The 27,142-nt window shown below is 34.7% G+C and overlaps 1 protein-coding gene across 1 annotated transcript in view; it reads left to right on the top strand.

Moving 5' to 3' along the window:
* Positions 1–26,789, top strand: part of LOC139184124 (protein FAM170A-like) — a 210,073-nt gene extending 183,284 nt beyond the window's left edge. Inside the window, exon 7 of the mRNA XM_070793270.1 lies at positions 25,618–26,789. The gene's annotated coding sequence lies outside the window, so the exon portion shown is untranslated. The remainder of the gene's footprint in view (positions 1–25,617) is intronic.
* Positions 26,790–27,142: the final 353 nt, after the last annotated feature.

Raw genomic sequence — 27,142 nt, 5'->3', positions numbered from 1 at the left:
GAGTCCGCCTGCAGTGGGGGAGACCCAGGTTTGATCCCTGGGTTGGGAAGATCCCCCAGAGAAGGGAATGGCTACCCACTCCAGTACTCTGGCCTGGAGAATCCCATGGACTGTATAGTCGATGGGGTCACAAAGAGTCTGACACGACTGAGACACTTTCACTTCACGTCACATATGTGTGTACATATACACACACATAGGCAGACTGATGAGACAAAAATGAAGATATAATTCCTTTTTTAAATTAGAATGGTGAGTCTAGAAATGAGTGAGAAAAAGCTATCAGGCTTTTCATGATAAATGTCCCTTTTGCTGTGTACCTATATTACACATATTCTGTACCATATGAGTCAGGATTTATGTAGTCTAATTATTTACTTGTACTGTTGGATTAACTGTCATCTCAAATACACTCTGTTTATACTTTGATGAGTCATTAAATTCAGATCATGACCACTTGACTCTTTGCTTAGCCATCCATCTGGAATCTCTCCCTCACCCACTCTCTGGATAAGAAGGAATGCTTTAGTTGGAGTTGTGTATTGCAAAAACCTAAGCAGAAATACCAATTCTTTAAAGTAATATTTCTTGCAAAAGGGTAGAGAACCAGATGACGAAAATGTACAAAAGGTCAGAGAGTTCAGGCTGAAAGAATCACAGCCAGATTGGTCATCAGGATGAGGCTGGTTAAGGAACTGCTCAGAACAATAGAGCTTCATACTCCTGCAATCTCAGAAAATCTTACACTCCTTGTTACTTTGTTAAAGAGGGTACAGGCCCTGGGGAAAAAAATAAACTTCCTGTTATCCAACAATCATCCATGCCTACCTTCTCCTGCTTGGAGATGCTTGGAGATTTCCTCCTTCCAAGATACACCAGTGGTGATTCTACTAAATAAGAAATTTCTTTGAATGTTGGATAAGTACTATATCACTACAGACTACACAGATTCCATGATTTTCCAGTTATGGACAAACTCCCTTAGAGTAAATTGGGCAGGCTTTTAAGTTCTTACTTGTCAGTGTGAGATTGAGAAGAATGGGGCACAGCAAAGCAGAGACAAAGCCTTTGGGGAGGTGGAGGAAGCAGGCTTCCCCACTCAGGATTGCAATTTGCTGTAGAATGGAAAACAGTGATGAGGCACAATCTGAGCCTCCTTGAAATGTGAGGGTCAGACTGAAGGTCAAAATGTGCCGTTGTCTCCTCTATATTTTACTTAAACCATGAAATAAATATTATATATCCCTTGGTCCTAGAAGTGATTTTGTTTTTTTGTTTCTTTATTTTCATTTTTTTTTTATTTTGGCTTGTTGTGTCATAAATATTTACAACATTTCATCTAAGTATATTTTAATAAAATACAGATGAAACTTCCTAATTTACTACTTGAAAAGTGAAAGTTAAAGTCGCTCAGTTGTATCTGACTCTTTGCGACTCCATGGACTATACAGCCTATAGAATTCTCCAGGCCAGAATATTAGAGTGGGAAAACTTTCCCTTCTCCAGGGGATCTTCCCAACCCAGGGATCGAACCAAGGTCTCCTGCATTGCAGGCAGATTTTTTACCAGCTAAGCCACAAGGGAAGCCCAGCACATAGTAGAAAAGCATCTGCAAATATACCTAATACAGTATACTTTAATAATTAATACTGATTGTAAGTCTACTCTTCAAGACCTCTGTCCAAACACCTAGAACATGGCCAGATAACATGGCTAGCACTTTATAATATTTGCTAAATAAATCAATATATATTTTTTCTTTCCTTTATTTTTTAATTAATTTATTTTTAAATTTAAGGATAATTGCTTTACAGAATTTTATTGCTTTTTTTTACCTTCAATATTCTTTTTATTTCTTCATGTTTTCCTTATCTGTTTAAGGTACTTCTTATAACACTCTCCAATAAGTAGTAAAGAGACAATATATTTTGAAAGAACAGATGGCCAACTTATAAAAATGGACAAAGGGAAATATATTTTCTTGCATTGTATGCTATTTAATACTTGTATCTTTTGAGGAAAACACAGGTATCTTTTGTAGATAAGGGAATCAACATACAAAATAAAAAGCACAAGTAATTCCTCATTTATTGGCTTCAATATTATCCTTTATGATAATCTTTTATCAAAGTTGCTAGAATATATAAAAATGATTGATATTCATTTAGCTCAAATCTTTCTTTTTCCCCATTAATGTATTAGCAAAATGGTAAACAATCAAAGCTCATGTGACAAAAATTATTCATAAAATTAATCACTAGAATGATCAAAAGATGACAATAATTTATCTTTCTTACCACAAAGTTAAATTTTGAAGAACTTTTATTTACTAAATTTAATAAAGTTAATACATATAACAAACTCTTTTTAAACTTATGCAGACATACTGAGTCTTATGAAAAGGCATCAGAACTGGGGCATTATTGTTTATGTTAAGAGGGGACAAGTTTTAATGAACAAATGACTTGTTAAATCATGTGATTTGTGTATGGAAATGTGTGTTCCTTTTAGTATGTGAGTGTGTGTTGTGGGAGAGTGGTGTGTTCTTGATTTTCTGGGAAATTCAGGAGTTAAATAACAGAGATTGAATCCACTGGTGCATTTTTCCTTTTTTCATCTTAAGCAGAGATAGTTATATCCGTATAAATTTCATAGAGTTGCCAATTAATCTTTCTTTCAGCATGACTTAAAATAATAATTAAATTTAACAACTAGAAGTATTAGTATAAAAGCATCCAAAATTTATAACCACAATGATATTTCTGTGGGCCACACGTCTTTCCCCAATTTCACCAGCATTACAAAAAAATGTGCAGTCAAGGTAACAGTGCTGCTAAGTTAAATATATCTATATCTATATCTATATCTATATCTATCTCAACTCCCATTTCATTAGTTACTTTTCAGCAAGAAAGAAGAAAGTCTTCAGAATTAAATCTCATGAGTATCAGCAATTATATATTTACTCAGAATATTTCTAAACCATGTATTACATTTTATGTTTTGCATAGCTTAATTAGGAACAATTTTAAAAATGGATATAGACAAGTAGATACAGTTAAATTGATAGGTAGTTATATACATTTGATCATACATACTGGATAGGGATAACATGTTTGTCCATTCTTGTAAGTTGTCTATTCTTCTTTCAAAATAATTACTTAAAGGATTTTAAAATGAACCATTCTTCTAACCTTTACAGCTGTGTCTATTTACAAGAAAAAGAACAGATCAATGCAGGTTATAATATCCTGAAGAATCACTGGTAGCATTCTATATAAAGGTCTCTAATTTCAGACTCCCAGAGCAAACATCTAGATTAACACAAACACTTATTTTTATAGTTATTAGAATAATGTGTTTTTATAGACAACAATCAATTAATATAGACTAATCTGAAATGTGTAGCAAAGCAAACAATATAGGAATTAATATTAATACACAAAGAAGTTTACTTAGAAGAAATTCTAGTGATAAAGAACTAAATCTATTAATATTTTCATTAATAATGTATGAACTGTATATATTAATATATACATTTCTATGTAGTTTTTTTCATATGAATAACTATATGATTGGATGATAATTTAGTGCAAAATTCAGATAATTGAATATTAGCAGGTTCTAGTAAAAAAAATGTTCAAACGTGGGACAAAAAATTGGCAAATATTTTGTGTGTTTGATTATGAAGATTTCTTTGCTTAAGATGTATTTCACAATGTATGCTCAGTTATACACTATATGCCTTGTAATTGATGACTTCCATGATTGCTAATAGGTTTTTAAAGATTTTGAATTACATAAACAGGGAACAGTGTTGCCTAAAGAGAGTTTAATTTGTTTTTCATGTTAAATATAGACAGTGATCTTCATCTTCTAGGATCTAGGTATTCATTGTGATTCTCAAATAATTTATATAATCTCTCCAGTTAATAGACAGGAACCTTAGTTGCATATAAAAATATTCAATTTTTCAAAATAGACTCAGACACTAGTGAATTATTTAAATACTATGATGCATACACTATTTATCATGGTCATGGTGATCCCAAGTCTGTTTACATAAATCACTTGCAGGGAGTTTTTCATAAAGAATGTCTAGCTATTGAGTGAATTTTAAAGCCTCCTTGGTGAGAGAACACTTCTTAGAACTGTGAGGCACCTTAAACATTTCCTAACAGACTTACTAGAAAAGATTTCATGCCAAGATAGGCACAATAAAGAACAAAAATGGCAAGGACCTAACAGAAGCAGAAGAGATTACAAAACATGGCAAAAATACACAGAAGAACTATACAAAACAGCTCTTAATGAGTCAGATAACCATGATGGTGTGGTTACTCATCTAGAACCAAACATCCTGGAGTGTGAAGTCAAGTGGGCCTTAGGAAGCATCACTACCAACAAAGCTAGTGGAGGTGGTGGAATTCCAGCTGAGCTATTTCAAATCCTAAAAGATGATGCTGTGAAACTGCTGCACTCGATATGCCAACAAATTTGGAAAACTCAGCAGTGGCCACAGGACTGGAGAAGTTCAGTTTTCATTCCAATCCCAAAGAAGGGTAATGCCAAAGAACATTCAAATTACTGCAAAATTTCACTCATTTCACATACTAGCAAAGTAATGCCCAAAATCCTTCAAGCTAGGCTTTAGCAGTACATGAACTGAGAACTTCCAGATATACAAGCTGGATTTAAAAAGGCAGAGGAACCAGAGATCAAATCGCCAACATACACTGGATCATAGAAAAATGAAGGGAGTTCCAAAAAAATATCTACTTTTGCTTCATTGACTAGGCTAAAGCCTTAGACTGTGTGGATCACAATAAACTGGGATATTCTTAATGAGATGGGAATATCAGACCACATTACCTGCATCCTGAGAAACCTGTATGCAGGACAAGAAGACACAGTTAGAACTAGACATCGGACAACAGACTGGTTCCAAACTGGGAAAGGAGTACATCAAGGCTGTATATTGTCACCCTGCTTATTTATATACAGAGTACATCATGTGAAATGCGGAGCTGAATGGATCTCAAGCTGGAATCAAGATTTCGGTGAGAAATATCAATAACCTCAGATATGCAGATGACACCATCTTTATAGTAGAAAGTGAAGAGGAATTAAAGAGCCTCTTGATGAAGCTAAAAGAGGAGATTGAAAAAGCTAGCTTAAAACTCAACATTCAAAAAACGAAGATCATGGATGGCATCTTATCCCATCACTTCATGGTAAATAGAAGAGGAAAATGTGGAAATAGTATCAATTTTCATTTCCTTGGGCTCCAAAATCAGTGAAGATAGTGACTGCAGCCTCACAATTAAAATACATTTACTCCTTGGAAGAATAGCTATGACAAACCCAGACAGTGTGTTAAAAAGCAGGACATCACTTTACCAACAAAGGTCCGTCTAGTTAAAGTTATAGTTTTTCCAGTAGTCATGTATGGATGTGAGAGTTGGACCATAAAGAAGGCTGAGTGCTGAAGAATTGATGCTTTTGAACTGTGGTGTTGGAGAAGACTCTTGAGAGTCCCTGAGACAGCAGGAGATTCAACAATGAATGAAATGGTTGGATGGCATCCCTGATTCCATGGACATGAGTTTGAGCAAGTTCTGGAAGATGGTGATGGACAGGGAAGCCTGCTGTGCTCAGTTCATGGGGTTGTAAGGAGTTGGACATGACTGAACCACTGAACAACAACAAAGAAAAGATAAAACATTTCTTTGGAAATGATATGAATTCAGTAATTCATTGTTATTCACTTTTTTTCTGAGTGGTTAATACTCTGTACCTTGTATTTTCCATATTCTAACTATTGCTTATTTGAGGAATGTAAGCAATCAATACCATATTTCCCCAATATGAAATGTCTTAAGTTTGTAAGCACATGATTTTTTCATTAGATTGCCAAGTAAATTTGAACTTTTGAAAAATGCAGATATCAGAGAATTTTCCTCATTAGACTCAAAATATTTCCTGGGGGCTGGGAAACAGCCTCTGACCCATACATTATCATCTTTCCTCTTAACCAGTTGGAGCCAATGAATAGTAGAGGATTTAGGGTTGAAATTTTTGCCTCATTAGTCACTTCTTGTTCTTTCCCTTTCACAGGCAGAGTTACATGCCCTTTGTCTTAGTATTGTCTTCTCTCTCAGTTAGGAATAGGAAAAAAACCAAGACAAACTTTATCCTGAGAGGAAGAGAGATAATTATATTTGTGTTGATTATAAGTAGGTTCTCTGGCTGTGGTGTGGAGGAGGATGCTTGGGAGGCTCCTCCTCCTGCTATTAATAATACTAATTTAGGGAGTTCTGATGAGGATATTAAGCACTTTCTATGTAGTAGGTTCTAATAAAAGTCATTTCCCTCCTATTTCTCAAGTTATTTAAGTATTGCTAAACTAGATGGCTGGATGGCATCACCGACTCAATGGACATGAGTTTGAGTGAACTCTGGGAGTTGGTGATGGACAGGGAGGCCTGGCATGCTGTGATTCATGGGGTCGCAAAGAGTCGGACACGACTGAGCAACTGAACTGAACTGAAATTAGATGACATCTCCTAAATTATATAAATTAGTAGATGCTTATCAGCTTATAAGTAATTTGCAGGTACTCTGGCCCTTGTATTTCAGGTGAAGGCTTCTAAAGGAATTGTGATTTAGGAAGAGTAAGTAGTCATCTTGTGAAGAGGGTAGACTTTTGGGGGATCAGCAGGGGTAAAGGATATTCTGGTACTGATTGACCCCATCATATCACAGTGTATAAGATACAAGCTACTCTGAGTGACTGAGATGATGTTGAAGAAGAAAAGTGAGTTACATTCCCAAGAATTTATCAGAGAGCATGTTGGGTTCCTATACCTCTTCTATGGACTTCCCTGTAACTCAGCTGATAAAGAATCTGACTGCAATGCGGGAGACCCTGGTTCAATTCCTGGATTGGGAAGATCCCCAGGAGGAGAGTATGGCAAACCACGCCAGTATTTTTGCCTGGAGAATCCCCATGAACAGAGGAACCTGGAGGGCTACAGTCCATGGGATCATAAAGAGTTGGACATGACTGAGCTACTAAGCAGAACACAGTACACCTCTTTTATAGATTGTAATATTTTAGTATTTGGTGCCAGGAGCACATAATATATCTTCTACAAATATAGGATATTTCTTTAGTCATTGCTTTCCAGTGACTTAAATTTAGATATTGTCCAGTGATAAAACTATAAATCTATAGTTAAAATGTCGCCTGTCCTTGCCTCTTCACCCTGGAAAGATGAAAAAATGAACTTATTAGGTTAAAGTATTTTAGATAATATTTTAGTATAATTATTGCAGTGTTGGTATATTGGAGAATGCATTACGGTTTTGTAAGGTGCTTAGCTAAGTGTATAGTATTGAATAAAATGCTTCAGTACTTCACCACAGAATAGTGGAGATGTACCAAATCCCTGTCATTCATTTGGTGTCTAGACTGCATGTTTGAAATCATTGCTGACAGTTTACTTCTCACACCAAGGATTCTAGAACTAGGAGGCAAGGGTGGCTGTGTTGTTCTGTTTTATTTTTTAGTTACTTTATTTATGACACTTGATAGAAACTAGTCTTATACATAAAAAATTATATAGCCAAAGCACCTAAGCAACAGTTCTGCTCATATTAACTAGGATCAATTTTTTCTTCAAAATAACTTATTTGAGGTGATAATTAAAACTGCTTTGATCACTGGTTTGTAAAGGTACAATTGATGTTGTATAGATGCATTATTTTAAAATCTATTTTTATTTTTTAATAAAAGCTCCATTAAAACCTTTGTTAAGTGAGAAATGGAGCTGTGTAATTTCTGTATGAAGGACTAAAGCTTAATGATGAGAGTTTCATATGGTCTTTAGGGGAAAAAAAAACAACTGTCGACCAGGGGTATATAAAGGACTTGCAAGCAGCACTGGCATTGTTCCTGATGATACTGCCAAAGTTGGGGAACATAAATTTTTGTGGCGGTAATTCCAACAATTGTGTAATTTTCTCTGCCAGTGCTCAGCAACCCAGGCTTAAAAGCTTCATTATATTAACAAGACAGAAGGTAATCAAGAGTCAATTGTACTTGTAAATAAAATGGTGGATTCAGCCCTAAGTGAGTCACTGTTCCTGCTTGAGAACCTGTTTTGTTCTCCATCACTTGCTGAATAAAACCTTAAGTCCTTAATCTGGCATTCAGTTCACATACCTCTTTCCAGATTTCCATATGTACATATACAAACTATTATTCATCCTATTCCACTCCTAACAAAGATTATTTTCCATTTTGCTTCCCACTCTCTTAACTGAATGGAGCTACTCACAACTCCATGGAGATGACCTTTTTTCCTAGCCTTAATGCTTTTACTCATATTTGCAAAAGATATCTGATAAAAGGACTATGATAAAAAAATAGATGACAAACTATAAATTTCAATAATAAAAAACAAACAAGCCAATTAAAAATGGTCCAAAATCCTTAACAAACACCTCACAGAGAACAAGTGCAGATAACAAATAGATATAAAAAACCATGTTATCAGATAAACAAGCCCACTGCAATCATTTTAGAATAACCAACATCTGACAGTACCAAAGGCTCTTGAGGATATACAGCAACAGGAACTCTCATTCATTAATTCATTGTGGTAAAATTATATTGTGTATTCTTTTGCACAAATGCAATAGATAAAATCGCAAATGTGTGATAAAAAGGACTGAAGGTTTGGCCTCTAGGGAGATGCATCTGGTTATAGAAATACCAAGTTATGTTTTAATATTCATTCTATTTGAAATTTATGTGTTATGTTATATTAGTCACTCAGTCATGGCTGATTCTCTGCAACCCCATGGACTATAGCCTGCCAGACTCCTCTGTCCATGGAATTCTCCAGGCAAGAATACTGAACTGGATTGCCATTCCTATCTCCAGAAGTATTTGTACAATCAAACAAAAAAGCAAAACACAAACAAGATAGCCAGTGAGCTGAATAATATATCTTTTGTTCTAGGTAAATAGAAAATAGGAAATGTCTTGTAAATAATAACTTGCCATTGTTAATTGAAGGCAATATTTGCCAAAATCTATGCTAAACTTTTTATATGAATTGTTTTATTCAAATTTCATTCCATGAAGTGAGTAATGTCATTTAAGAACTGCACTCAAGTTTAGATCATTTGTAGCTGACTAAATTAGGAGTCATATCTAGATTCTTTTGATGTTGTAGTCTAATTATGCAACCACTAAACTCAAAAGATATTGGAAAATTTGTAGAGAACTAAGCAGAAAAAAAGGAAAACAAACATACCCATTACATTTTCAGAAAGCCAGATCAAGGCAGCCCAAGCCATTTGTTAATGGATGAGAGAAACTGTTAGAGTAACTTGGTGTCCTAGTACTTGGCAGAATAACTTCACCCTCAAAGACAGATGTAAAATACCTTAGATTTCGGGGAAAAAAAATGAGTTGGGAATACATAAATGGAATGGTGACATAATTTACATTTAAAAAGAGAGGATTTAAACTCTATAGAAATAATAAAAGTAAATCAGGTAACTTCTCTAAAACTCCATGCTTTGGTGTTTTTCTTCCCTCTTATATAGTAATGAATATAGTGTGCCGTGTTGATTGATTGCAATATGTTAAACCGTTCTCATGACCCTAGAATAATATGATCCTTGATACATATTGTTGGATTCAGTTTTTCTGTTGAGGATTTTTGATATTCTGTCGAGAATATGCATCAAAGATATTGGCCTGTAATTTTCTTTTCTTGTAATGTCTTTGTCTTATTTTTTGTTATCAGAATGATGAAGGCTTCATAGAATGAATTTGGGAGTGTTCCCCTGCTTCGATTTCTTGAATAGTTTGAGAAGGATAGGTATAAGTTCTTCTTTGTATGTTTGGTAGAATTCCCCTTTGAGAACTGCTTTTCCTGTATCCAACAGAATTTGTGATGTTGTTTTCATTTTTATTTATCTTGAGATATTTACTGACTTTTTCTTTGATTGCATCATTGATTCATTGATTTTTTTGAGTATCTTATTGTTTAGTCTCCATGTGTTTGTTCTTTTCTCATTTATCTTTCTGTGATTGATGTCCAGTTTCATAATGAATGTTCTGGTCAGAAAAGATGCTGGAAATAATTTCTATCCTCTTAAATGTTGTTGATGGAGAAGGAAATGGCAGCCCATTCCAGTATTCTTGTCTGGAGAATCCCATGGGCCGAGGAGCCTCAAGGGCTACCGTCTATGGAGTTGCAAAGAGTCATACTGAGTGACTAGGCATATGTGTTGAGGCTTGTACTTCTGAATTCGTGAGGATATAAAACACAATAACATGAGAACAACTGACCTTACACATGAAGCTCCCTCTCAGCAAATAGTTTTTTAAGATTTCACATTTCATCCACCACTTATACTTAACAAGTGGACATTAATAGTATGATGTAATGGATTTCTTGTCAGTCAGGTGAATGTTCTGATATATACCTGGTCTGTATATATTTAGAATAGCAAATCTTCATAAAAATAGATAATAAGTAGATACATAGATGTGTTTTCACTACAGTTGACCCTTGAACAACACAAGTGTTAGGGGCACCGACCCACCTCTAAGTTGGAAATCCACGTACGACTTTCTAGTGGGCCCTCTGTGTTCTTGGTTCCATATCTTGTGTCCCTTGGTTTTGATCCAAACAACTGTGGATCATGTGATATTGTAGTACCATATTTATCAAAAATCTCCATGTGTAAGTGGGCCTTCTCAGTTCATGGGTCAACTGTATTCAAAAGTATAAATTAGTCACAATAAAATCCAATCTTCAGTTTGCATTTGCTGGGTGATAGTCCACACCAGGCACTGTGATAAACGTTTTGTTCATTCATTACATAACTCTTCATAGAAACTCCGTGAAGTAGCCAATATATTTAATCCTGTTTAGGAGCCTTAGAGGCTAAATTTTATAATAATTAGGAGTCCACCACTGTTTGATACTAAAATCTCTTAAAAAATATGAAATGCATTCTTATCTCTTTTTAAAGTAGAGTACAGATAGTCTAATTCAGAATATTGCTAATTTTTCTTGATTCATGGAAAGTAACTTTTCAATTGTTTAATGGTGACATTTTCAAATGTTTAAAAGTGACTCTACACTCTGATACAGACTCCAAAATAGTTACTATTATCTTCTACATGAATGTACTGAAACCAGAATATAGCTATTATTTTATGAGTTAAAGAAATGAAGAAATCATTGAAACAAAAGCAGTAATTGCAGTTCAGTTAATTATTTGACTTTGCTTGTGTATAAGCACGTATTTTAAAATGATATATATGTATATATATATATTTTGTTTGTTTCTTGGGACTAATTATAAAAAAATTTAAGGAAACTCAACATGTAAATGCCTTTAATTTCTAATACACTATTCTGTGAATGTGGTGATGGCATAATCTTGATATTAATTTATGAAATAAATATAATTCCAATGAGACTTACTTTTTAGAAAATTAACTAAATTCAAAATTTCATCTGAACAAAAATAAAAACAAAAATGCATGGAACTTTTTTTTTTGGGAAAAAAAAAAAAGAATAAGACTGGTAATGAACTCTCAGGCATTAAACATATTATCCAATTACAATAAGAAAAACAAGGTGGTGAGATCTGAAGAGTTGGATGCCCACTGGAGCAGAAAAGAATGTCCAGAGTAGATGTCATTTGTGGCACGTGATAAATTTTGGGATCTCAAATCAATGAGAGATCTTTATTTAATTAAAATTTATAATTTTCTCTCATGTATTACATTCCAGGTAAATTATGTACATGATCATAACACATTTTTCACTTTGTAAATTAGTATAATAGCATGTTGGAAATATTTTATCATTATGAAAAAATAACTTCCTAATAATAAAAACAAAAGTGTCTTATGATCTAACTCAGTATAGAAATTAACAGGAAATTGCTTCCATCTTAACCAAGGAAAAGGCATATTTTAAATACATAATCCAGGGGATTTTCTAGTAGCCCAGGGGTTCGAAGGTGATGCTTTCACTACGGAGGCTGAGCTTCATGTCTGGTTTGGGAAGTAAGATCACATAAGCCATGAGACGTGACAAGAAAAAAAAAAAAAGTCTGATAAAGCCCATCATGGAACTGAGTTGCAAGATAACTCAGGAGAATTAGGAAAGATGGCAGGCCTCTCAGAGAAAAGACAGGACACAAGGATGTGTGCCTTTTGGAGAGCACAGAAGAGGAAGCAGTCATACAAGGCAGTAAGATGACACTATTGGGAGACATAAAAATACAGTTTACAAAAAACTATTAATATGCATGATGTTCTGTGAGAAAATAGAAAATTAGAGCGGATTCACAGAGGATATGACATTTTTAAAGGTCAAGACTCAGTTGCAGAAAACAGAATCTGCTTTGGTGGGTTTAAACAGAAAGAGCTGTGTTTACTGTGTACTTAGGTGACATGCTAAATCTTTAGGAGAGCTGGGGAAGCAAGTTAAATTGGGCTTTTAAGAATGGCTCCAAAGCCACACTCCAGTCCTCACCCACTGAGGAACTCCATCTTCTTCTATGATGGTCAATCTGCCTGACCAAACTGGCACATTTCAGCAATATCTGGAACCAGAGCCGTCACTACTCTGCAGTCAAGAAGCAGACAGGAATTGGAGCAGTTTCTATCCTGTCATCCTTATCAGCAGATCCAAGGCTCTGTACTTGTGACATCCATGAAGCTAATGACTATACACGACAACTGCTGCTGGTGTTTTTCCAGGAAACTCCACCCAAACCTTCTCTGCAAGTGAAAATAACATCAGAAGTAAATTCTGTCTCCCTTGTGACTTCCAAATTTAGAGCATATTTGACTGATAGATCCCTTCTAGCCAACACAGGCTACAAAATTCTAGAAAATGTAGTTTACACCAGTCTCTAGCAGAGGAGGCCTTTGCATTAGAAGGAAGTTGAGACGGATGGTTAGCACCATCTTGCCATAGACAGTATCATAATGCAGGCACTGAGCCCTAAAGGACAAATAGGAATGTGTCAGGAAGGGAAACTGGGAGTGGATTTTAGGCAGAGGAAGCAATACTTGCAACAGTAAAGAAAGAAAATAAAAAACAAATTGGGAATTTATTTTGGGGAAGATTAACTTGACTGGATGATTGGACAATGGGTGGGAGATTGGAAGGTTTTGCATATACTTGGGTTTTCTTTAGAAGAAATGAGAAGCTGAGATACACTTTTAAAACTAAAAAAGAGCCAAGTCCTACTATTTAAAAAAAAAATGCAGTTGAGATATTAAAGATCAATGAAGTTTTAGTGTTTTTTAATGTTCTTCGTACCAAGATCATGATGTACTCATGTATATTGTAGCTCTCCAGCATGAAATCCAGGTTATAGTGTAGAAAGAATGCTCAGCTTATCTTTGTGCCTGGCCTGAATATCATAGTGACCAAGATGTAGTTTAAAAAACAACAAAAAAGTCTTAAAACTGAATATAGACTTACTTGATATGCAGTATGTACTTTTAGCTTTCTGTATCAAGTGAACTCAAGAAACAAAATCTTAAAACAGTTGGAAAAATTCTTAGGAAAATATATTGGGAATTACTGAGTTATACGTTATCATGGGTTACTGCAAAATGCTCAGACTTTATAAACTAATGTACAATTTGAATATTCATATTGCTGATATATTATGCATTGTTTTTTCACAATTATTTGACAAATGAAGTATATTTTTCAAGGCATTTTGGAGGGCTAGTGTTTCATGAGACAGATTGTGGATATACTGACTTAAAGTCATTGAATTTCTCAAGTATTTTGAGACTCTGGGAAATAATACGCTTTAAAAATTTGGGTTAAGTCATCATTTAATTTCTCTTTGGCTATTTGTATTCATTTTTAATGTGCTTTCCTTGAGCATTTACAAAACTAGACAGTTCTTTATTTAACTTGGCAGCTGGAAAGGGAAGATAGCATGCACAATTAAATTTATAGATTATTTTTAAAACATCTTTTATCCATTTTCTATACACTTCCTTACATAGCAAACATCTTCTAAGAAATGGTAAGCATTTGTAAAGTGTGCAGTATCTAGTCTCCTTTCTTATGCTTCCCTGCTAGGATTTAGAAAACATAAGTTCTGTATGTGGCTGAAAGCTCAGAAGTGGGACAAATAAAACAAAAGTTTTCAAAATTCCATAAATGGAATTTGACCATAATTATCTCAAATGATTAAGAATACTGATTTAAAAATATGGAAAAGGGTTTAAGTTGATATTTTAGAAGATGTAAAAACTAAAACTGCTCAAGATAAATTGGACAAAGTTAAACAAGAAAGGAAGACTTTATTCAGGTTTACTGAAACAGGGTGGAAATGCAGTTTGAAATGTAGGACTGGAGAGTTTTTAAAAACTAGGTTGAAATTTCATAGGACATCTTTTTTGATAATTTGGCTTTGCTCCAAAGAAAAATAAACTCTCTTATTTTCATGACAGGAGGTAATTTTATAACTTGGAGCAAGTCGTTTGCCAAAGTTAGACTCCCAGTCTTCCCACAGACATGGAAGGTAGGGGTTCTGTGTTCCCTGATGATTACATTTTAAAGGAAGAACTTCCAAGTCCTTGAGAAAGACACGTCTGGGTTATAAAACTTGCAAGAAATCTTAAAAACAATTTATATGTAGAGGTGCACTGAAATGATTTACAAATAAATGCTTTCTAAAGTAAATGTTCTAGGAAAGAGAGATATGGGATCTAGAAGCAGGAAGAACAATGTCTAAGTATAGTCAAGCAGAGGGGAAGTTTAAGGCTGTCATGGGCACGGTATCACCAGAGATGTTGGATGTGGAATCTTCTGGGCATCTTCACAGTATTGAGTTTGAAATATATGAATTGCCAAATCAGTAGAAATGCATATATTCTCAGGGACTGGACTAAACCAATATTTTTTACCATCTCTCTGTTTTCAATTTGACTGTTCATTGAAAGAGTGCTTCCCTCAAAGCTCAGTTGGTAATGAATCCACCTGCAATGTAGGAGACTCTGATTCATTGAAAAGCAGAGCAAGACAGAAAAAAATGTCATGCCTCTCCTTTGATATCATTCTTGAAACAATTAAAATTGTAAAATCCATCATATTCTAAAATTCCCATTGCAAATAAAAATTAACTACATGCTTCCCTGGTAACTCAGCTGATGAAGAATTCACCTGTAATTCAGGAGACCCCAGTTTGATTTCTGGGTCAGGAAGATTCCATGGAGAAGGAATAGGCCACCCATTCTAGTATTGATGGGTTTCCTGGTGGCTTAGGTCGTAAAGAATCCACAGCAATGTGGGAGACCTGAGTTCGATTCTTGGCTTGGGAAAATCCCTTGGAGGAGGGCATGGCAACCCATTCCAGTATACTTGCCTGGAAAATCCCCATGGGCAGAGGAGCCTGGCAGACGGTAGTCCATGGGGTCACAAAGAGTCAGACACGACTGAGCGACTTTCACTTTCCCTGTACTATATACTTATGGAAATGGTCAGTATTATCTCAGATGTGCTTATGTTTGGGCTTGGCCAAAAAGTTCATTTGGGTTTTTCTGTAACAGTGTAAGGAAATATCTGAACAAACTTTTTGGCCAATGCAATACAAATCTGGTCAGCCATCTTATTAGATGATTTTTACACAGCTTTTGCCATTGATTCTACTTGAACCTCGGCTGGATTTCACTGCACACTCCAGGCTATGCAAATCTGCTGGTACCCCTATTATGACACTCAGGCAATATGTTTTTAATCAAGAGTCTTGATAAAAATGTACTAATATTCTCAGGGTGATATTTCTAATTAACTGGGATTTGTGATTCATGTTCTCCTTTTAGCATAAAATTATTTTTACGAGATTATAAACATTTTGCTGCATGTGCTTTTAGGTGTTCCAGAGTTGTAAGAATGTTATCCATAGTTCTTAGTGGTTCTTCTCATTGGAACCCACGGAAAAGTCCATGATGGAATGCACATTATACTGACTGCAATTCTCAGCATCCCTCTTCTCTTTCTATCGTCGAGGCTTTCTGAATGTGTGATGCTTGTCATATCTGGCTGTCTTTATTTTTGAGGATGAGTTCATTCTGAGAGTCCTATTAGATGCTCGTGCATACAGGTTTCTGACTAAACAACTCATACATTTTCTTGACCATACTTAGACAGACCTGATTTCCAGTTTAGGTTTCATCTGGGTTCTGTAATTCTTTATTTTAGATGGTATAAGTGTCTTCTGCTTGCTTACTCTTCCTCTTTTTATCTTAAATTCTGTGAGTTCAGTGTGTGAAATTGTGGTCCTCCAGATGTGCACATTTTAAATAGGGATCAAGTTTCAGTTTTTACTTCATATAAATATTGCATACAATTTTCATGAATAATTAGAACATTGATATATCATACAACTAACAAGAAAGGCAGGGGCCATACATGGCTCACTTGCATTTGCAAATTGCTATTTTACTATTCTCTATCTTGTGTCAGTCTAGTAATTTCGCTAACTAGTGAATGAAATGAACTGCAATTCTTATTCCCATTAAGGAATGAAAATTATACATAGCTAACTATTTATATATATACACACACACACATATATGCCCATAAATATACACACACATATATGTATGTATGTTTACATATAAAAAACTAAGAAAAGATTAAGAATCTGTCTTCCACAAATATGTCAGTTATTTTCTGTTGCTTTTTTGGGACTTGCTATTTTCATAATATTTTTATGAATATAGCAAAATTGCACATTTCCTTATAATTAACTGTGACAGCTTTTTCACTTTATATTTGGGCTCCTTTAACAGAAACTGTCAATCTTTGGAAGAAAAATATAAAATTATTCTATTTTTTCCTAAATAAAATTTCATGGCAAGGAGGCAAGAAGGTGAACAAGATTTCACATCCAAGAATCCTGCCTTGCTTTTTTTTTTTTTAATTTTCTCACTTGTTAATCATGGACCAACTACTTGATTATGGTCAATGTTTCCTCATCAGTAAAATGCAGCCAGTAATAACGTCTTAAAGGTTTGTTGCAAGAATTAAAGAGCATAATCATGAGCCCGGCTGATGTGTCTGGGACTTAGCACTTCCAGTGTTGATTACGTTCCCTTGTAACTTTCTCACAAATGTCAACTATTGGCAAAGTAGATCTGTGTGAAATAAACTTAATAAAACTGGTAAAACTATGTAGAAATGGCCTTTCAAATGTTAATCATATCTTCTTCAATCCCTCTTGTATTTAAATTTTGAATAAAACACTTACCACATTCTGTCTTGGGTTGCAGTCATTATCTACATAGCTTGTGTCTCCTGCTATAGTGTGAAATCTTTGATCAAAAATATATCAGGATTATCTGTGTTTCAAGGAATGCTACTGGGAAGAGTTTTTCCCAAAGTACATTCTTAATAAGTAATTCTAGTGTTTTAAATTTGAGGTATCAGCCATTTATATAACTTTTCCTCAATAATATATTTTTAAAAACAATAAAAGTATGTACTATTTTAATAGCTTATTAGGAAGAATTGACAATATACTGCAGATGGTGATTGCAGCCATGAAATTAAAAGATGCTTACTCCTCGGAAGGAAAGTTATGACCAACCTAGATAGCATATTCAAAAGCAGAGATATTACTTTGCCAACAAAGGATCGTCTAGTCAAGGCTATGGTTTTTCCAGTTGTGATGTACGGATGTGAGAGTTGGACTGTGAAGAAAGCTGAGCGCCAAAGAACTGATGCTTTTGAACTGTGGTGTTGGAGAAGACTCTTGAGAGTCCCTTGGCCTGCAAGGAGATCCAACCAGTCCATCCTGAAGGAGATCAGCCCTGGGATTTCTTTGGAGGGAATGATGCTAAAGCTGAAACTCCAGTACTTTGTCCACCTCATGTGAAGAGTTGACTTATTGGAAAAGACTCTGATGCTGGGAGGGATTGGGGGGAGGGGAAGAAGGGATGACAGAGGATGAGATGGCTGGATGGCATCACCGACTCAATGGATGTGAGTTTGAGTGAACTCTGGGAGTTGGTGATGTACAGGGTGGCCTGGCATGCTGCAATTCATGGGGTCACAAAGAGTCGGACACGACTGATTCAATGAACTGAACTGAACCTTTAAAATTTTTATTTACCAAGTTTTATTTCCTCAATTTAGCTTTTAATTGTCAATATTAACAAACACATGCAAACATAAATCTCATTCCTTTCTGTATCCCCATGTGCCTCTTAAATGTATTGCTTCTGTTGTGAGGAACAATCAAGATAAATGATGATGCTGTATTATATATGACAGAGCAGCAGAGCACTGTTGAGTCCAATTCAGTTAGTTTCTACATGTTCTTTATGAGCTTCCACACATAGAAGCAGGGGTTTATATGCTCAGAAATAGTTATATATCCCAACCATGTAAGTTCTCTGCTATTTTTAAGTGGAACACAGGCTTTGCCACATGCAGCCTCATCAACCATGTGTCTTGGGGATAAATAAACTACCAAGGATATCTAGCTGGCAAGATTTTCACTTTAATAAGTAATAGCACTCAAAGGGAAGAAATGTTTAAAAGTTTCCAAATATGCCAGATGCATATTAGAACACTTAGAAGAAATCATGAGCAGTGACTCCCTCAAGCTGCATTTTACTTCAATTTAGCTAAGGTAAAACCTTTTTTCTGCAGAATAGGCAGACAGATTGAGACAGCAATGGGTATCAGGAGCTTTGGATTCCATTCTTGATCCTCCTTTTAACTTAAATCATTTCAGCATGTTCTTTAATGATTCAAGGCCCTTTTTATTCCTTCTAGAAAGGCAAGATCGCGGTATCTTCCACCAAGTGAACAGGAGAGCATTGGTAAGGGAAATAGGATTTAGTTTCTTATGTAAAAATCACTGAGTGATAATAGTATGAATGGTACATAAATTTAGACCTCTTAGACTGTCATCTAAAAGATCGAGGAAAGCAGTACTTTGAACACAAGAGTCTGAAAATACTTTAGGAATAGTATGATTATTACAATTTGCATAGTTTATTGCTTTATTGTTGTTGTTTCTTATATATTGACCATACCCATCTAACTCTCTAACAATAGAAACAACAACAAAAAGTATTAGGAGAAGAACAACGAAAGAGAGATTTGAGAAAAATTTTTAACTTAGATTCATTGATTTCATCATGACATTTCCCCACAATGACATTATAACAGGGTATAAGAAAGAGAGAAGAAAGTATATGGTTTCTTGTTGATAGGAAACTGGGAACTGGGATGCCCTGGCAATGACATGTTTGTGTTCTTCAATTATTACTACTTATGTAATAGATCTCATTATTATTCCAGTTTTGCAGGTGAAGAATTAGAGGCTCAGAAAAAGTAAAAAAAAAAAAAAAAATTAGGTTACATACAAATTATTTTTAGATCTAGAATTTGGCTCTATTGATAGAATAGTACAATTTGTTCTTAATAATATTTTTAAAATTCATTAACTATGTAAAAACAGAGCTCTAAGTGAGCAATTATTATTTAGAAAAAATATATACATATAAACTGCTAGGGATACTACTGAAAAATTGCTTTTAATTAGATCTTGGGTTTTCTGAATGCTAAACAACACTCTTTAGTTGTGTTAAAAAATATACAAGTTCATCATTAAAAATATTTCTATTATTACAAGAATATTTTATTATAGTTCTATTCTTTATACTGAGGATATTGAGAATATAAGAAAAAGCCATCTATTGTAATTTACCAATATATGTATTATTAAATATGTGTTTACTTTTTGTCTAGATGTAAAAATCAAGAGTCTAACATACAAATCAGAGAAGCTAATTCTGGGGAAGTTAAAATTATGAGACTTCATCTTATTTCTTTATATCATCTAATTCCACATTTTCTAAAATGTGCTACAGGAAATTCAATTTAGCAGAAGAATAACACAGGTAATTGGTTAAAAAACATCCCAAGATAATAAACTAGGAAATTCTGAGTCAAATAGTTTTATTTACTTCAGGGTGATAAGATCTTTAGTTGTAAAAGTGGATACTTAAAATTTCAAGAGGTAATTGTAGTGAGCAGTACTTCCCAAGATCATTTGACCCTACAACATTGATCATAGCGCATCTTTTGGGAATGTACCTTGGAAAATAAAGATCCAATTTAATCCTGTGTTAGAACTTAGGCAACCTAGAAAGTTAGCCACACGTTTGTTATGATTTCTCCCTAAATGCTAAATTACAGTAAACTCATGGCTTTGGCCCAAATATAAATGCTCTGTATTGTTTTCTTCTTGTTGTTTTTTAAATTGTTGTATCCAATTTATTTATTTATCTGCACCAAGTCTTAGTTGCGGCACACAGGATCCTCAGTCTTTTTTGTGGCATGCTGGACCCTCCAGTTAACGACTTTTAGTTATGGCTTATGCAGTCTAGCTCTCTGACTATGGAGCCTCGGCCCCTCGCATTGGGAGCTCGGAGTCTCAGCCACTGTACCCCCAGAGAAGTCCTGCTCTCTCTTGTTAATTAAGTTGTGTTCCAAATCCTTTAGTTATCAGATAAATATTATGCTTTTTAAAATAACAACAACAACAAAGCGCTAGTTTTCTAACCTCAACATTTTCCCCTTAAGAGCTAGTGTGGAGTTTCCAAACCACTGAGCTTTTAAATTAACAAAAAACAAAATTAGATCTTGTGTTCCTGTGCTTTGTGTGCTTAATCACTCAATCACGTCTGACTCTGTGCGACCCCATGGGCTGTGGCCCTCCAGGCTCCTCTGTCTGCGGAATTTTTCACACAAGAAGAATGGAGTGGGTTGCCATTTTCTACTTCAGGGAATCTTCCTGACCCAGAGATCTAACTGAGACAAAAGAATTTTGAGACATAAAATAAGGAAGAGAGAATTTTGTCTTGAGAAATTGTATGGATAGGATTATCTCTTCCAAATCATATGCACCAGGATTATTTTGCTTTGTAATGTAATACAAACAAAACCCAAAATGGTAGCTTACAAAAATAAACTTTATTTCCTCTTCATCTTTCTGATTAGCTATAAAGGGTGAGCTTTCTGCAGTTTTTCCTGTGTGCATATGTTTCCTATTCCAGGATCCAGATTGAAAACAACTCATAATGATTGCATACATCTCATTTTGTTAAGGCATACGTTACTGCTGCTCAGAGGCAGTGGTTAAAGCCAACTTTATTGACTAAGCCTGATATCCCTGGCTACCTTGGTGGCTCAGATGGTAAAGAACCTGTTCACAATGCAGGAGACCCAGGTTCAATCCCTGGGTTGGGAAGAGCCCCTGGAGAGAGCATGGAAACCCACTCCAGTATTCTTGCCTGGAGAATTCCATGAACAGAGGAGCCTAATGGGCTGCAGTCCATGGGGTTGCAAAGATTAGGACACAACTGAGTGACTAACTACTCAAGCCTGTTATCAGTGGATAGAGAGGGACCTTGTTTCTCCAGTTAATATTTCAATGGGGAGCAGTCTTTAAATCTTACAGGAAAACAGAAACTTTTACAAATACAAAGTTTCTGACTCTTTATGACCCCATGGACTGTAGCACACCAGATCCCTCTGTCCATGGGATTTCCCAGGCAAGAGTACTGGAGTGGGTTGCCATTTCCTCCAAATTTTGATGTAGTAATATTTATTATAGGAAAGAGCAGGGTTTGTTTTGTATCATGTTTACGAAGACTTTTCAAATCTTATTTATATGTATTATCTATTTTTTTTCTGTAATGCATTCCTAATTCTATGGAGTGTTTTAGTCAGTTATGAATTGATTTTTAGATTCGGTTTTATTCCAAGTGTACTATCATGATATATGTTAACACTGGCTATCTTGCACACTCTTTTCACAGAAATTTGAGATGCTGACTTTTCATATATTCTAAATACAAATTTTGTACTTTTAAATTTTACATTGATGTACTAGTTTACTACTTAGTAATAACACACAATTTGTCACTCACCTTTTAATGTATGTTTTTATATATGCAGCATTTTTTATTTATCTTTTGTATTTTCTATGTTTTCCTATAACATTCATGAATCTCTTGCACAATCTTTTCTCCTAATAAATTTTAGGATAATCTGATTGTTATCATTAAAGTATCTGGATAGGTCTATAATTACAATTGCAACAATATTGCAGAGTAATTTCAAGAGAAATGATGTTTTCTTTATCTCAGTATTTCTTGGAATATATTCCCAGTTATAGAGAATTAGCAAAAGAGCAAACTATTAAATAGGCCTGACAGCATTTTGAAACAATAGGTGATTAATAATTTTTCAGACCTTGTGACTATGACAGTGTGTTGTTCCAGTCTCCTTTGTGGGGAGCATAATGTACTGACCCCACCTGTACACCTCCGGGTCCCTTGCTGCCTTCACACAGTGGGTACACATTCCCCAGGGATTTCAGGCCATGACTGAACATGGCAGAGCTATTAAGCAGACTCTTTTGGGCAGGATGTTAACTTCTCCAATAGCTAACTCTGGAAGGAAAACTTGTTGCATTAGCCAAAACTTTCTTGAAACTTGGTTTCTACTGTCTGAATTTTTTTTTTTTTTTTACTCACTCCTCTATCTTTCTCCCCTTCTGTAAGTGTCAGACTTGCATTATGGTTTGAAGGTGCTTTCCTTCTCACATCCCCAACAAATTTCTTGCACAAGTAATCATGTCTTAGGATCTTCTTTAAATAAGTCAGACTAGTATACAGTGGAGATGTAATGGAATTCATTAATTCTTAAGTCTGCAGGTGTCATTGTCTCTAACACTCTGAAAGTGCCTTCTAAATGTTTATACGGTTGGATTTGAGTAGGCATTTGGTTCTTTGAACATGAATTTAAATCCAGTCTGATAGTCACAATGTGCACATTATGTTCAGGAAAACTGGAAAGCAGTTCTATTCCTCTTTTGCTTTCCACATGCCATTCTATCTTGGATATATAGAGAGGTATGTCATTTAGTGTTTGAATTACAAAATTTATCACCTCCTGGGTTGCCTAAAAAGCCAGAATCAAGAATATAAGCAATATCTAACTACTACATAAGTGAAATATTTAAAAATTAATAAGTATTTCAGGCTATCAAAGTTATGCTAATTCAAACAGTGTTTTCACTTAAGGATTTATCCTTCTGCCAAGTGTTCAGATTGCACATTTTTAACATAATACTGATATATGATGCTTGTAATAAAGATTAATGGAAAGTAATGGCTCAGTCAGTAAAGAATCACCTGCAGTGCAAGAGACCCAAGTTTGATCGCTGGGTTGGGAAGATCCCCTAGAGAAGGAAATGACAAACTACTCCAGTATTCTTGCCTGGAAAATTCCATGGCGGTCTACAGTCCATAGAGTCACAAGAGTTGGACACGACTTAGTGACAGAACCATCACCAATTTTAGACAGAAAATATATCTTTTGACTATGTATGATATATATATATATACATATATATATATACGTACACAAACACACACATATATATATGTGTGTGTATATATATATACAAATATAGATATATATATACAAATATAGATATATTTGCAATTGAATAAGTATATGTGCAAGCTTAAAATCATTTGCTATGAGCTATGATTAACTTTAATATCTCAAATAACTGAAATAATTTTTAAAGTTGTGTCCTTGTACGTATAGCGAAGCAAGTTTTGAAAAATACCATGCAAGGTGTCCTTCTTTTGTTTTTTCTGCTGGAATTTTGTAAGAATATCCCTCTCTATGCTTTGCTAATCAGCATAGCTAACTGACTTAGTAACAGATTCCTCTGTGAAGCCATCATTTACCTGTCTGTGTTTTAGTTGAACTAATGACTTAGTGGATAGATTTGTTAGGACCTTCTGCTAGGATTAGTGTGACCTGTCTTTCTGGGACAAAACAAGCAACAAAGAAACAAAAAGGAAAAAAAAAAAAGAAGCAGAAAAATTGGAGGAAATGGTCGTGGTTTAGTCACCAAGTTGTGTCCCACTCTTGCAACCCCATGGACTGTAGCCTGCCAGGCTCCTCTATCCATGGGATTCTCCAGGCAAGAATACTGGAGTTGGTTGCCATTTCCTTCTCCAGGGCATCTTCCCAACCCAGGAATTGAACCCAGGTCTCCTGCACTACAGGCAGATTCTTTATTGACTGAGCTATAAGGGAGGAAATGGTGATCAGTGTTTATATTATTGGAAATTTAAACTATTCTTATTAGAACTGATCTGAGTACTAAACACTTATGTTACTAATCATATTATAAACTTCAGTGATCTGGTATTGCCATGGTTTTATAATGATTTATTTGATTCATGCAAAATAAGTATATGAGAAATTAAGTTTTATTTGGAGTGATCTTTGCATTTGGCAAAGACAATAAATAGAAAATTATAGACAGAAAAAATCACCTAAAGTATACCAAAGTTATGAAAAATGATAACAATATTTTAATAAAAAACTAAGGTGATTAAGAATCAAGTAGAGAAAAAGTTTAGACTAAAGAGAAATCACAAATCAGAATTTTAATATAGTTAGTTATTGGTAAACATGCAGTAAAACCTATTATAGTTACATTATTTCCTACAAAAAATGGAAATTGGCATTATTTCTATTTCTTGGTATTAGTTAACTGTGTTAAGTCATAGTCTTTATTGAATTTTAGAATAATACTAAACTATTTGATAGAATTGGATTTGAATACAATTATTTTTGAATAAATGAAATGGGGAAAGTATTCTTATGTAATTGTTTCTGCTACTTAACTGATTAGATTTTTTACTTGGAAATTGAATAAAGTAAGGAAAACAGAAGATTACGTTTTAATGAATCTATTTTTTACTGTTAATTTTGGTAGTATAGAAGAAATTTTAACAATAAAACTATTGAATCTAGAACATGTGTACTATTATAGGTGTTTTCATTTTGTTTTCTGACTAAATATACTAAAAATAAACTTACTGAAATATGGCAAATTGCATGAGTTACTTTGGAGTAATGTTCTAATCTACAACATTTTTTTCACTAAAGTATAAGGCAGTTTCTTAGTCAGCTGTGGCATTGTAATAAAATACCATGAACTGTTTGGCTTAAACAACACACATTTATTTGTCAGAGTTCTCATAGCTGGAAGTCCAAGGCACGAGTCAGTTTACTTCCTGATGAATGCTCTCTTCCTGGCTTGGAGGTGGTGGCCTTTTCACTGTCTTCATCTGGTGAAGAGAGAGAACTCCAGTGTCTCTTCCTGTTCTTATAGGTGTAGTAAAGATTCCATTGTGAGGGCCCCACCCTCATGGTCTCATCTAAACCAATCATCTCCCAAAGGCCCCATCTTCAAATGCCATCTCCTTGAGAGTTAAGGCTTCATATATGAATTTGGGAGAATGCAGTTCGATGCAAAGAAGTCAGTTTTCCAAATAGTCAACCATCTGAAACTAATTTTGTGCTTGCATGTTTGAAAATATTAAAGAAAGCAAAGAAATGAAAATTTTCATGATATTTTCTTTAGAAAGAATAAGAAACTTGTGAGGCTTTGCCCACTTTTTTCTTTCTTTTTTCCTAGATGTCCACTGTGACAGGGGTTGGGGAAAAGGAGAGCATGCAAACCAGAGGACCTAGCAAGGTAGGAATCAGCTGTATTTTTCTTTTTTGTTTATGTGTCTTATTATTAGTTTCTAGTATCCCCCTATGGCAATTAGAAAAATAGCACACAGTAAAAAAAGGGTAGAAAGAACAGACAGTGGTGCATTTCCTTGCTTTTGTGCTCCCCTGAATTCAGTTTTTATTAAATGGGTGCAGTGGTGTCGGGCAGAGGAGGGCTACAGTCTAATGACGTAAGTTTCATGTGTGCAGTAACACTTGCATCTCCTCTCTAGCTTCTGCCCTTTGTTGTTAGTGTTTTAGTATTTTAAGTTATAAGATTAAGCTCTGGTTCTGTCTTCCGTTCAATATATGTCTGAAGTTACACTGATATTCTGCAACATATTATGGAAATGACTAAGAGTACCTGCCCACTGAATGCTCATTCAAGCCTTTGCCTCTACCCCATCATAAGACAGGATGGAATGGTGCAGGCTCAGCTATTTGCTTATTCAATAATACTGGAGTGATGAACCATGAAGTAGTCTGAATCAGATCTTAGAATACATACAAGGACTGGACCATCTAAATTCATTCTTTCATACTGTAGGTACACAGCTATCACATGGAAAGACTTGCTGATGACTTTATCCTGACTGTTTTTCAGTGCTTGGTATGGGATAATAAATAGGGAGTCTCTGAAGTTTGCCTGTGTATGAGGTTTGGTTTGGGAGTGTGTGTGCCGCTTTTGTGTTTAAGGTAAAATATTGGAAGAAATTTGTTGATTCAGAGATGATGATAATTGAAGGGTTTGTACTTGTATTACTGGCTTAATTCATTTAGCATAATGTCCTTAAGATTCTTCTGCTTAAATGAAGTGTCTAATGTAGGCAAACTCATAGAAATGGAAAGTAGAATGGTGGTTGGCTAGGGACTGAGGGACTATAATTCAATTTGTACAGAGCTTCACTCAAACAAAATGAAGAGGTCTAGAGATCTACTCTTGAACATTGTACTTATAGTTAACAGTACCTCAATGCACACTTAGAAATTTAAGGGGATAGATCTCATGGTCCATGTTCTTTTACCACAATTAAAAATAAGTAAATAAATAGTAAGTAGAGTAGAACAATACTGCTCCTGGAATAAACTGCACTTCAAATCAAGGAAATTTAAAGCACATAGTTTATTGTTAAGTTTCACTTGTTTTACAAACTAAAATAGCCATCTAGCTTCTGTTTTGGTAACTCACATTTAATTATGAAGATAAAATATTTATATTTATGCATATAAAAAGCATATGTAATCTAATCACATAATAAAATAATATAATTTATGTATGTTGACATTTGAAGAAGACATTTAAATAACAGGAATATAGCTGTAATGTATCCAAACCTAAGTTAGATCTAAAACACTTGCTTTTCATTAAAAAAAAAAAAAAGGAAATTGTCAATGTCAGGAAAATGAGGTTGTCAGGAAGCTTCTATAGACGTTTAGTTAAACTG

The sequence above is a fragment of the Bos indicus genome, chromosome 7, assembly GCF_029378745.1.
Source record: "Bos indicus isolate NIAB-ARS_2022 breed Sahiwal x Tharparkar chromosome 7, NIAB-ARS_B.indTharparkar_mat_pri_1.0, whole genome shotgun sequence".
Classification (NCBI taxonomy): Eukaryota; Metazoa; Chordata; class Mammalia; order Artiodactyla; family Bovidae; genus Bos; species Bos indicus.
Note: the sequence above shows the minus strand (reverse complement) of the source record. Positions and strands in the feature narration are given on the sequence as shown.